The sequence below is a fragment of the Hyperolius riggenbachi genome, chromosome 1 (genome assembly GCF_040937935.1).
Source record: "Hyperolius riggenbachi isolate aHypRig1 chromosome 1, aHypRig1.pri, whole genome shotgun sequence".
Classification (NCBI taxonomy): domain Eukaryota; kingdom Metazoa; phylum Chordata; class Amphibia; order Anura; family Hyperoliidae; genus Hyperolius; species Hyperolius riggenbachi.
The window spans coordinates 439,230,973-439,245,091 of NC_090646.1; positions in this window are offsets into that span (position 1 = coordinate 439,230,973).

Genomic DNA, 14,119 nt, shown 5'->3' on the forward strand with positions numbered 1-14,119 from the left:
TATGTTTATTTTCCCTGTCCTGAGAGACTGACAACTAAGGGTACAGAGAGAAAAAAACTTTCTGCTCTCTGCACAATTGTTCTAATGACTGCATCTGCTCAGCCAGTGAGAAGGAATCATAAAAAGTTTTGTAGACAAAGATTTTTAGACTGTCCCTATTCAGTGTGCAGCAGGCTCTTGTGTACAGCGTCCAGCCCCCAACCTCTCTACCCTTCCCCAAGTGCTCTGTCCTGTAGTGATGCTGGAGAAGTCTGCAGTCTATTATAGATGGACAGAGTGAGTGTAATAAGCTGAGGCCGGGATACACTCGTCTGTCGGTTTTTTGTATGCGTTTTTTGCACACCATGTGTGTCTGTATGTGTGAAAACATGCACATTTTATCAAAGAAGCTAATGTAATTGATAGAGAAAATGCTCCCAGTGCTTCACTGCTGTCTGTTTTTATCTGCCTGGGGAAAACACATTCAAGTGTGCACTAGTCAATTAAATAACATTGGTGCTCAGTTTACCTGTGCAGTAAGCGAGGGGGGGAGGGGCCCCCTCTAAAGTTTTGCAGGGCGGCCCAGTGATTTCTAGTTACTCCCCTGAAGAAACTCATCCTTCTTTGTGTCTGAATGTACACAGGCAGGGGCGTATCTGGGTAATATAGGGCCTATGGCAAACACTGAAATTGCGCCCCTCCAGTCAGAGCCCCCCCCCTCATCTAAAAACAGCATCCTTTCTCGCGTACATGTATTATGGTTGCCTATGTTTTTTGCTCAGGATATTGCTGAAGTTACTTTTTTGGAAATATCTCTTCTTATTCCCTCTCTGTCCTCTTTTCTAATACTAAGCCAAGTGCACCCTACATATATAAATTATTACCCATGTTCCCCAGATAAGAGAATTAATCTAATATGAAATCTGAGTCACAGGGGCAGGCATAGCGGTGCAGCACAGGGGCAGACATGGCGCCCTTGGTACTGTGGCGCCCATGGCAAGAGCCATGCCTGCACCCCTCTAGATACGCCTCTGTACACAGGTATGAAAAGCAGACTTAACAAAATAATCACCAGTATGATTCCCCTCTGCTTACAGATTGTATGGTGAGAGTGACTCAGCCAATCAATATATGGAGAGGCTGATCGCTTAATCAATGCCACAATGACTCAGTGGTTCAGCCACAGCTAATGTATGATGGATAGAACACCTCTCGTGTGTACAGGTGACTACAGAGCCAGTTACAGCGAAATGAAGTAAGCTGTGCATGTAGGAAGATGTAGGATGATGCTCCTGTAATTTAACCCTTAGACTGCTGTGAACTTCTATAGGTGCTTTGTGTTTTTGCATTCAGCCTCGGATGTGTAAAAGCATTTTATTACAAAACTACTTCTGCCTACAGTGGATGTCTATAGATGTTTCCTCATATATATATTTTTTTCTTTTTTTGCATTAACATCTAAAATGATTTCAGTGCAAATGTTGGCTCAGTGCCAACTGTCTACTTGCTGCAAATCTCTGCAGCTTGGAAATGGACCAATCAAATGCTTTCACTGCAAGATTTGGTTAGTCTATTATACAATAGATTTTCATATTAACATAATTCTGTATTATGATAATTAGCATAAATCTCAATTGTCTCAAATGTATTAACGACACCCCTCTGACTAATGTTAACTATGGTACATGTAGATTTGGGCAAGATATTTAAAGGGAACTCCGAGGTGAGAGTGAGATGGAGGCTGCCACATTTATTTCCTTTTAAAGCGGTATCGTCACCATAAAAATCAAATTTCAACAGCAACTGGTCTGAGTGTATTAAGTGATAAAGATGCTAATCCTGCATTCAACACTTTCAAAACTTTTTCTGCTGTTATGATTTGAAGTTATCACATACTTAAGGAAACACTGGCCCTTTAGTAGTCGTGCCAAAGAATTGCATGCTGGGGGTTCTTTTTATCTATAATCTATTCCTCCTCTTCCCTTTATTTCCCTGCCAGCTTCTTATCTGAAACCTAATCCCCTACTCAGTTGTGTTTACAAGCAAGGCTGAGGCGACTCAGCGATTGGAGGAGACAAGAAAAAAAGTAAAGGGCAGAAATGACATCACGAGTTAGCCTTAACTGTGGGGAAAAGACATGGCCCCCACCAGGAACAGAATTCTCGTAATTTACTATAGAACATTCACTGAAATCAAAACGTGGACAGTATAATACATGTGTTATGTAAGTAGATCAAGTATTTATCTACTTATATATGTGTTTTTTTTTCCCTGGCATAGTATGGCTGATCCTACCGCTTTAAAGGAATTCTGAGGTGTGGGAACTATATACAGCTTTACTTACCTGGGGCTTCTTCTAGCCACTAGAAGTCTCTCTGATCTCTTACAGCAGTTATGTCCTCCTCTAGTCTCCCGCCATCAGCCCTGTAAGGATCGGCAACTTGGCTAAGTTAGTGTCTTTTGCGCGCGCATATTCCACCTGAGATCGTGCTCCCGGCAGTGGGATTGTGAGAGGCGCCCGCGCCTGTGCAAAAGACACAGAACTGACAGTGGGACCCAGGAGAAGACCAGAGCTGCAGCAGGGATATACAGACTTCTAGTAGCTGGAAGAAGCCCCAGCAAACCACTTAACGACCACCTAACACCGACAGGCGGCGGCTGGTCGTAAGTGGATTTACATGGAAACGTTCCATGTCAGTTCATGGAGGGTGTCTCCGTGAACAGCCTGCAAGCCTCCGATCGCGGCTCGCAGGCTAAATGTAAACACGGGGGAAGAAATCCCCGGTGGAGATCGACGATCCCCGGCCTCTGATTGGCCGGGTATCGCCGGCATCTGATAGGCTGAAGCCTATCAGAGGCGGTACAGGACGGATCGCCATCCTGTGCCGCCCATGGGAAGGAGGGAGGGAAGGAGAGGGAGGGCGGAATAGCGCTGCGGAGTGGGGCTTGGAGGAGCAAGGCACAAGGCAGCGATCAGACCCCCCCAGCAGGACATCCCCCTAGTGGGGAAAAAAGGGGAGGGGGGGGGAAGTCTGATCACCCTGCCTATATTACACGATCTGTGCTGTGGGCTGAAGAGCCCACGCAGCACAGATCTGACAAATGTCAGCCGGAAAGGATAGCTGAGGTGACTAATTAAATGCAGGTTTAGTTATCTGGGGCTTCTAGCTCATAGAAATCATATGCGTCCCTCAACGCAGCTTCGGCCTTCTCCTGGTCCCGCTGGCAGCCTCTGAAGGATTGCTGAAACTCGATAGGTCGTCATCTTCTGCACATGCGGGGCTTTTTTTTCTCTTGCTTTGTGGAGCCGGAGTGTGTGATTGAGTGGTGTGGGGGGCTGTTACTACCCCAAAGGTGATTTGAAAGCTATCCGAGTGGAGGGTCACTGCAGCTGGTAAGTGTAAGCCATTGGGTGTGGTGGAGGTTATACTATCCCATTCCTCTAGCTCTCCTGTTGTCTACGTGAAAGTCATTTGCTGGCCAGAAATGTAAGAGTTTAAAAGAATTTGGCTACATAAAAGCAACTTTTTGAAATAAGAGAGACTAGCATACAATGTAGCGCATCCTGTGCAGGTGGAAAGTACGGCTTTTTGCTTCATGCACAAGCATCTCCGTGCTTCTGTGGAGGGGTGGCCAGTACCTTTCCACCTGCGCTCCTATATGGAGAGGAGTGTGGCCACACTGTATGGCTCTTTGCTTCATGCACAAAACAGTTTTGTGCTTCTGCGAAGGCACAAACCCTTACTGGCGCCTGAGCAGTGCAGCCTGGCTCATACGCAGGGGGGAGAGCGGACGCACAGAAGAGGTATGGGGAAGCCTCAGGAACATCCAGAGGCCTCCCTATAGTGGTGAGTATCCATGCAGAAAGCATCCTGTACTAGACTCGGGTCACTACAAGGCAAGGGTGCTGTTCACTATAGCACTGTGCTACCTGTATGGCCATAGGCGCTCATTATTAGTTATTACTGGATTATATACTTCTTCTCAGCAGAACAATAACATACATTTTGGCAAAACTAGTCAGTGTTTTCAGCATTCATCCCTGAATTGTTGGTATAATTGAACTGAAGAAGCCATGGTATCTGACTAAAGCAGCAACTGTCAGTGGAAGGCTATCGTGACAAAGGTGTATTGGTGCTGTTACTGCAATATGTAGTGTCCTGTCTGTAATCCTGAGTGGAGTCAGCATGAAGTCTGAGATAGTGGGAAAATGTAGGAACTGACTCATAGGATGTGATGACATCAGCAAGCTTTAATAAGGAAATGCTGCACCCTGTATGCCTGCTGTAAAGTGATGGTTTCTCCATGCCAGACACATGGGTTACATAGATACATACGAAGTATCTCTTTGCCATAAACTGGTTATAAAGATGGGAGTCACACAGGCTGCACTCACACAACCTGGGCATTTATTTTCTTTAATTTTCATGTTCTGCTGCCCACAGTCCTGCAGCTGCATTGCAGTAATACACGTTTCAGGAAACAATTTGTAACACACCTTCTGTTTTCACAGCTAGGTGTGTATAGAACATTACCTAACATGAAGAAACTATTGATAGCAGCTACTTCCTACTCAAGAGGCAGAGATAATAACACTATTACAAAACTTGGTTTGCTAAAGCTGAGTGTGCAACTAATGTAAGCCTGAAGTGAAAGGAAAGACATTCCTCTCATTTCAGATTTTCATGGAGTATCCTCCCCCCAGACAGTGGCGTAGCAATAGGGGATGCAGAAGTTGCAACCGCACCAGGGTCCTTGGGGCCCTCCATCTATCTTATCATACCTCCCAACATTTTGAGATGAGAAAGAGGGACACTTAAGCCACACCCCTGACAAACCCCTAATCACGTCCCTGGCACACCCCTAGCCACGCATACCATAGGAATAATAGGTTGTTTTATAATTCAAACTACACTGGTCCTTCCTATCCTGGATCATTTCCCCTCATATTAACATTTGAAAATAAGAAATATTTCAATTTAAAGCATGGGGATAAAGTTTAGAATGAATAAAACAAAGAGAAAAATACACATATGTACACAGATCTGTACATCAGTCCTGAAAGAGGGACAAATGAGGAAGAAAGAGGGACAGAGGGATTTGGCTCCAAAAGAGGGACAGTTGGGAGCTATGATTATGGATGCAGCTCAGTGGCGTAGCAATAGGGGTTGCAGCGGTAGCGACCGCATCGGGGCCCTTGGGTCAGAGGGGCCCCTCGAGGCCCTACCTCAACTACAGTATTAGCTCTCTATTGGCCCTGTGTTGGTAATAATCACTTCTATAGATGCTTTAAATAGTAGTAATCATTAACAGGCTGTTCCCCATCCCCTTCTTGCACCTCTGACGCTGTTGTTGTCCTTTTCAGGTTTTGGTACGCCGTATCAATTATGATGTAGAGTGCTTGGAGGGACCCATGTAAAACTTGCACCGGGGCCCACAGCTCCTTAGCTACACCACTGATGCAGCTGTTCATGGTATGTTTTGCTCCATATCAATAGAGTGCTTTGGGCCCCTTGTAAAACTCCTACCGGGGTCCCTAGCTCCTTGGTTACACCACTGCCGCCTCCTCAAGCATTTAGTCGATTCCGACTCTTTGTGTCCATATGAACTTTTGCATCTCAGATATGTCTGTCAATCACTGCTTCTTTCTGCTGTTGCATGAGCATCGTCATAGCTTAATGTATGCTGGCAATCCATCTTAGCCTCTGTCTTCCTCTTCTTTTGCCCTCAATTTTTCCAAGCATCAAGGATTTCTGCAAAGAATCTGACTTCTCATTATGGGGTTGATAGACTAAACTGCTATGATATTGCTTTACTGTAGTAAATAGCTGGGCATTTTTCTCCGAGGAGAGGGGGAGGCGGGGCCAGGCGCCATAAATGATGCCGGGTCTTCCGGACGGCTCCGTGGGACAAGGCTTCTCAGGTAAATATAACTTTTTATTACAGGAGGCTGCAGGATTTTTCCTTTGAGCCTGAAGATCTGCTTTAAACTATACTTTGCTGTAAAGTGGCTTTCAAATAGATGGCAGACTGAAAAAAAAGAGAAGTGAAAATTATAGTACAAGTATAACCAGTAGGAGACATGGCAGCACTTTCAAACAAAACTTATACCTGAATGATTTATCTGCATTGATGTGCAGAGCTCCAATAAATGGCCTATATTACACAGCTAGCACTCACTACAGGCAAAGGGTGGTGTTAGCTTCAGTGATAATGTGTGCACAGATTATTACCTAATAGATTTCCCCACGGCGGTGGCGGACCCCCTTGTGGAAGACCTAACACTAATCTAGCATTAAAGTCCAGTTATTGGAGCTCTGCACATCAATGCAGATAAATCATTCAGGTATAAGTTTTGTTTGAAAGCGCTGCCATGTCTCCCGCTGTGTAAATTGAACGTAAGTATACTAGTGGCTAGCTGCATTCACTGCTTCACATTCACTTCCAAATTTTTAGATTAGAATTAGCACATAATTTGCATCTGTTTTGCATTCAATGCATGTATTTAGTCCCAGGGGGGCTCTGCATTACCTCTGTTGGTCTACATTCAAGGTGTAACCTTGAGTGCTGTCATTTGTCGGTTTGCTTGATGAAATATGTATACTATTTATGATTAGCAGCACGAGGAATATTATGTTTATATTACACACCTAGCACTGACTACAGCAGGCATGGGCAAACTTGGCCCTCCAGCTGTTAAGAAACTACAAGTCCCACAATGCATTGCAGGAGTCTGACAGCAACAGTCATGACTTATAAAGGCAAAAGCATTGTGGGATTTGTAGTTCCTTGACAGCTGGAGGGCCAAGTTTGCCCATGCCTGGACTACAGGCAAAGGGGGGGGGGGGGGGGTGTTGGCTTCAGTGATAATGTGTGCACAGATAGACCTAATAGACTTCCCCACGGCGGTGACGGACCCCCTCGGGGAAGACCTAACACTAGTCTAGCAATAAAAACAAATTATTCCTTGTGCTGCTAATCATAAATGGTATACACATTTCATCAAGCAAACAGACAGACAAATGACAGCGCTCAAGGTTGCACCTGGAATGTAGACCAACTGAGGCAATGCAGGGCCCCTCTGGGACTAAATACATGCCTTGAATGCAAAACAGATGTAAATTATGTGCGAATTCTAATCTAAAAAATTTGAAAGTACATTTGAAGCACTGAATGCAGCTAGCCACTAGTATACTTACATTCAATTTGCACAGCGGGAGACATGTCCATGGACTCTGGGCCAGTGTGATGCCAGTTGGAAGGTCCAGTATTGTATGAGACAGATTTGAGGAAGTATTGGAGAAAGCATCAGAACTGGGATCCAGGGGAAGTTGAATTTGAATGGTCATGGTCAAGTATAACCAGTATAAGACGCATTGAAAAACTATAACTTGGACGTTATAGTACATTCTTTAGCCCTGCGTTTGGTGCGCCATTTTCGTCGCATAGTGATGGAACGAAAACGGTGCATGCGTTACATTAAAAAAAAAAAAAAAAAACATTACTGAGCATGTGCAACACACATAACGCAGCAAATGTATTGCTAAACGCACAGCATGCAGCACTTTCTAAATATTGCTACACGTTACACACAACTCAACGTGTGAATGTTGCACAGACTTAATATTGCTGTGCGTTAGTCCACGTTAAAACATTTTCTAACGTGCGACTTTAACGTCGCACTGTGAAAGAGGCCTTAAAGTACCGCTGACCTGGTTCCCTTTTAATATGTTTTGTTGCTGGTAACTAGCACACAGCACCATCCTCCCTCCTCCAGTGCCCCCTCTAGCCCCCGTTCTGTTCAGTCGTAATCTTCGACTAAGCAGAACGTTGAATATGGATGAGCAGGAAGTGGCAGTTCTTCCTGTGCATCCATAATTCCACCCCCATTCACCGCTATAGTTTCCCATATTATTCTCTGCACATAGCGCACAGGGGAGCTGCGCTGCGTACAACCTTGTGGTATGTAAGGTTGGATATACTTCCAACCTTAATCACCACAAGCCTGTACACAGCGCAGCTCCCCTGCGCGCTGTGTGCAGCGATTCATATGGGGAATTATAGCGGTGAGTGGAGGGAGCGGGGCTAAGGATCAGTAGAGGGGAGGAAGAACTGCCACTTCCTCCCTGCCCATATTTAATGTCAGAACATGCCCGCAGGGGAGCTGAAGGTAAGAGGATGGTGCTGTGTGCTAGTCACACAGCACCAGGAGCAAAACATATTAAAATTATCGGGGTGCAGGTCAGGGGTTAGGGGTACTTTGAACAATATCAGTTTCCTGGCTATCCTGCTGATCTCTTTGTTTGCAGTAGTGTCTAAATCACACACCTGAAACAAGCATGCAGCCAATCCAGTCAGATATTTGTCAGAAACATCTGATTTACATGCTTGTTCAGGGTCTAAGGCTAAGGGCCTATTGCGGTTTCCGCCGCAAATCCGCAGAGTTTACCCGCAGACAAATCGCGCGAGGAAACTCTGTCATAGGGTATAACGGCGCCGCCGGTCGAATCACTTGCGATAGCGATTTGGCCGGAACTCCCTGCAGAATTCACATCGGAGGCTGCGATTCCCATAGCCGTGCATGGCACGGGTGATGGGATTCGCCTGCGATCCCGCCCACCCCCTCAGTGACGGGGTGTCTGTGAGCCGCACGCCGCACAAGTGGAAATGAGCCCTAAAAGTATGAGGGTAGGAACACACCAGGCAGAAATGTTAGTGTTGCGGGAAATGCTAGCGTTAACGCACATAATGCAAGTCAATGGGATGCATGAAAAAACGCATACGGGTTTTAAAAATGCTGAACTTGCTGCATATTTTTCCGAAATGCATCTAAAACGCACATAACGTATATCAATGGTGATGCAAAGGTATATCGTTTTAGTGCGTTTTGTATGAGTTTTTTATGCATTTAAAAAAAATAAAAAGTTTGATTATGTATTTCCACTTCCTGTTGATTCCTATTGATTAGCATAAAACACATATAAAAAACACATACAAAACGCCCAAAAACGCATATGCGATAATGCAAGAAAAATGCATGTGTGAAATGCAAACGCTCACAAACCGCGCAAATGAATATGCAGCAAAACGCGACCTTTCACGCACTGCCTAGTGTGTTCCCACTTTCAGAGGATCACCAGGATTGCCAGGCAACTAGTATTGTTTAAACGGAAATAAACATGGCAGCCTTCATATACCGCTCACTCACTTCAGGTCACCTTTAACTACAGATGGTCATTTAGATTTTAATAATTCAGATTGCATGCAAATTGAATGCAAATTGTATGCAGCTTGGACTAGGGCAAATGAAAACCATTAGGAAGTGCATTTGATTAGGCCAGCTCCAAGCTGCTTACACTTTGCATGCAAACCAGAACTATTAGCATCTCATTGACCATCTCTGCAGTTCACATTTTTAGGGATGGTCATTGGGGGTAAGAACACATTAGGCAGAATCGCATATGCGGTTTTCACTATGTGCTATAGAAATTGCATATGCAATTCTGCGTACGTAGCGTGTTCCTACACTCAGATTTATCCACCTTGGCAGGCTTTGATTGGTCCATTTTCAAGCTGCATAACTTAGCATTCAGATTTGCATAATCCTTAATCAACTCAGAACTTTTACATCTTATTGAACATCCCTACATATTATTTAAAATGGATACACACATCTAATTTTAATTGAGCAATGACTGGCCAATTGTACAACTCCCATGTAGTGTGAGGGGTGAGAGATTTTGAATACTATGAAGAGATTGTCTAGGTAAGATCTCATACTACATGAAGGTGGTAAAATTGGCCAATCAAGATTGGATCTGTGTATGCACCTTGATTCTGATTTGGATGTGTGTATATGTCTAATTCTCAGTTATATGGCTTACAGGACGGCTAAAACAGGCTGCAATACTCTGCATGGAAAGTAAAGAGCTACATTATTAAAAAACTTTATATGTACATGCAGTAACACACACCAAGTTAGGGCAATCCCGTGTATCCTGTTTCTGTTTTGGTAGATACTGAGGACTCTCAGGGGCTTTTGCGTGAAACTCCTTCATGCACTGTAATTCCCAGGACTGCACACCTGCTGTGGCCTTTACATAGAGGTCATTCACTTTACATTATGGGGAAGGCAGCAAGAGTGGGGATTCCCTTATGCAGCAGAGCAAGGACTCTCAAGTGAAAGAAAACAGAAACTGGAAACTCTGACAGAGAGAACATCACCACACAGTGTCTCAGATAAGTGACAACGCTAGTTTATCACTTATGCTTCCAACTTTCTAAGGCTGCTTTCACAGTGGGACGTTACAGGCATGCTGTGACGTGCAGTGTTTACTTCCTGGAGCACCGCTCTGTGTGGCGATTGGCTGGCGGGACCACGTGATGCGGATCACGTGGTCTCCGCAGTCTATAGCACAAAAAAGGCGCACCAAGAGCTGCACAACGCAGCTCTAGGTAGCGTCCTCCACCAACACCACCAGGTGTTGCGTTAGGGGCACGTTATGCGACCTATAACGTCCCCTAAAACGCAACGTCCTGGTGGGAAAGAGGCCTAAAGGTAGCCATACACTGGTCGATTTGCCATCAGATCGACCAACAGATAGATCCCTCTCTGATCGAATCTGATCAGAGACGGATCGTATGGCTGCCTTTACTGCAAACAGATTGTAGATCGATTTCAGCATGAAACCGATCACAATCTGTGAAGCTGCCACCGCCCCCCTGCATACATTTCTTGCTCCGGCAAGCGTGACTCCCTCAGTCTCCGCTGTCTTCTTCTCCACGCTGGTCTCCGGGTGTGGCTGGCTTCACTGAACTTCCTGCCGGGGGAAGTTTAAACAGTAGAGGCGCTCTACTGTTTAAACTTCCTGCCGGGACTGGAAGTTCAGTGAAGCCAAGCCAGCCGCACTCGGAGCCCAGCGGAGAAGAAGACAGCGGAGACCGGGGGAGTCGCGCCGGCCGGAGCAGGTAATGTATTGCCGCTAACGTCGGTCGTCGGGCATCAGACCGCCGCTATCGACGCACTCCCGACCCGCCAGCGATCGAGCAAAATCTTCCGCAAGGACAGATCAATGGGAACTATTGATTTTGAACGTAAATTGATCGTTCTGTCGGCGTTTGCTGAACGATTTCACAGCAGATTCGATCACGTGTAGTTACGAGTCCCTAAGGACTCGAATTTGTGATATAAATGAGGCTTAATTGCCTCAGGTGTGGGGCTGGATGAGAAGGGGTTAGTTACCCATAAGTCCATCGTTCTCCCTGCGCTCCGAACAGCTTGCATGCCTCTTATTGGACGCGTTGCAAGCCTCACCACCACACACCCAGGAGTACTTCCTGCATTGCGGCTTGGCTTCCTATTGGAGGAAGCTAACAGAGGCGGAGAGCGGCGGGGGGAGCCTGTCATGAAGGCGGCGGTGAGGAGGAGGCTGATTGACAGCCTCACATAAATAAAGCAGGCTAGCGACAAGCAGATTGTCACTAGCCTGGCAATCTTTTAAAGGGGACAGCAAAGTGCAGGGGGGCTGGCAGCGGCGATACAACGACCCAGAGGTATGTCAATGGCTATCATTCATGAACAGTCTGTCGGTAAAGAGAATCAGTGCGGGAAAACACCGCTGGCGGATTTTTAGACTTCTGGGTGGGCATTCATAGAAAAGTATCCATGTGCGGAAGCAGTGCGGAGATTCCCCGAACTAAGCTGGCGGTAGGCAGGCGGTAGGCTTGCGGAGACACGGAAGCTGCCGAGTTGATGCATTTCTCCGTGTTCCGCTCTGCTGCAGCTGCCTGGGAGGTCTGTGTGTCTCCATTCACTTACATTGGTATCGCCACATCAGAGGGAGCGGTACTTTCCGACCTCACACCGCTTGCGGTGATCTTTATGAATGAACATTTTGCTACATTTGTTCCGATAATCACCGCACAAGGCGGTGATTTATCGCTCTGCTCGGTAGTGTCATTTTTCCATGCGGAAAGAGGCTTTATGAATGCTGACTTTGCTAACTGGTCGGTAAAGTCAGCTGTTTTAAGCATTTCCGCATGCGGAAATGCTTTCTGAATGATAGCCTTTGTGCACATGACATGCCTCTGGGTTCTATTAGGATTACAATATGCCACCTCGGGTTCTCTTTAACCACTTGCCGACCAGGGGATTTTACACTGATCGGTGCTGCGTGGGCTCTACAGCCCGCAGCACCGATCAGGAGTGCAGGAGGGCGATCAGACTACCCCCCTTTTTTCCCCACTAGGGGGATGTCCTGCTGGGGGGGTCTGATCGCCGCCGGCTGCAGTTGCTTAGCGGGGGGGGGCTCTTCAAAGCCCCCCTCCGCAGCGCTTTCCGCCTTCTTGCCCGCTCCCTCCCTCTCCCTTCCCCTGTGTGCTGCGCAGGACGGATTTCCGTCCTGCGCATTGAAGGATAGGCTTCAGCCTATCATATGCCGGCGATCCCCGGCCAATCAGAGGCCGGGGATCGCCGATCTGCCTTATGGCGCTGCTGCGCAGCAGCGCCGTATGATGTAAACAGCGGGGATTTCTTCCCCGCCTGTTTACATTTTGCCGGCGAGCCGCCCGTGGCGGCTCTCCGGGTGTTCACGGAGACACCCTCCGAGAACTGACATGTAAAGGCCGCTCGATCGATCGGCCGTTTCCATGGTAACCCGCAGACGACCAGTTTACGCCAATCGGCGTTAGCTGGTCGTCAAGAGGTTAAGAAACTTTAATTGTTCTCTATGCAAAAGAGCTTCTGTGAGCTCTGCGACTTTATAAAATCCTGGACAGAACTGTCTGTTGAAGCACTTATTTCAACTGTGTCTCATTGTTTCTTCTTTGCTTAGGGCTCTTTCACATCAGCCAACGCGTGCAGGAGCCGTTCTCCTGCACGCATTGTCTGCCTGCGGCGTGTCGTCAGGTATCTGCGGTGCGATGCAATCAGCGTAAAAATCAGCAATAAACCCGACGGAAAACGCCGGCTCGCGGGTGCATTGGACGAAAAACTGTGCTCGGGTGCAACGGAACCGCAACACATCGAAACGCAGCGTCGGGTGTGAGAGGTAAAATGAAAGTCTATGGACTTTCATCTTACCTTGGTTAACGCAAACGTTAGCCGTTTGCGTTAACGCTCAAAATGACTGCAAGTGTGAAAGAGCCCTTATGGTTTGTCTGCAGAGAAAAGTCCAAAGGGTTAGTAGCCTGCTCTGAAATCATTTAAAATGCTGCGTGTATTGTGGAAAGTGCAATTATTAGAGAATGATGCAATGTAATAAAAAAAGCTACGGTATATACCTGAAAATAATGCTACTAATGTTCTATTAATTATCCGTATTACACAACCAATTGATTATATCATGAGGTTTTTTTTTCACTTCAGTGTTTCTTTAAAGTAAAACTGTGATTTTTTTTTTTGGGGGGGGGGGAAGGGGAACAGTTACTTCCCTCAGGAATCCCTGGATCCGAGGCTTCCCCATCTTCCTCCACCAAGCCATTCAGGAACAAGGACCCCCGAAGCCCGGCTGCACTGTGCCAAGCTCAGTCAAGTCCATGCTACTTTGTAGGCACAGACGGCTCGCGCATTCACAGTAGCACAGGCCTGATTGAGCTTGGCATTTTCTTGCGAAACCTGAGCGGGTCCATGCTGCTGCACATTTGTGAGTTGTCGACAAGCCGTTTTGCGGAGGGGACAGTGCTGGAACGGCCTGGCATGAATGGTAAGTACCCACTGTTTTCCCTACAGGTTTCCTATAAGAAGTGTGTGTGTGTGTGTGTGTGTGTGTGTATTGTATATACTGTATACCTCAGGATAGTCCAGAGGCTTCCTCCATTCCTGCACTGGAACTCTTTGAATGTATTTAGCAATATGCTCGTTTCCTCCATGTATGAACCCAGCCGCACTGGAGTGGTGCCAGTATGGACCACACCTGTGCAGTAACACTAAACTACTTGTGCACAGCGTTTTCCTCTGTGCATGAGCAGTGTGCTGCTACTGCACAGGTGAGAGCCCTACTGGCATTTGTACAGTGTGGGAGCATGGCAGTTAAGATGTAGAGGGTCCCTGTTGGCAGCTAGGGGGTCAAGGAGGACCGTGGAAGCCTCTGAAGCAAACCTGAATTGAGGAAACTCGCTGAATACCATAGAGCCTTCCTGG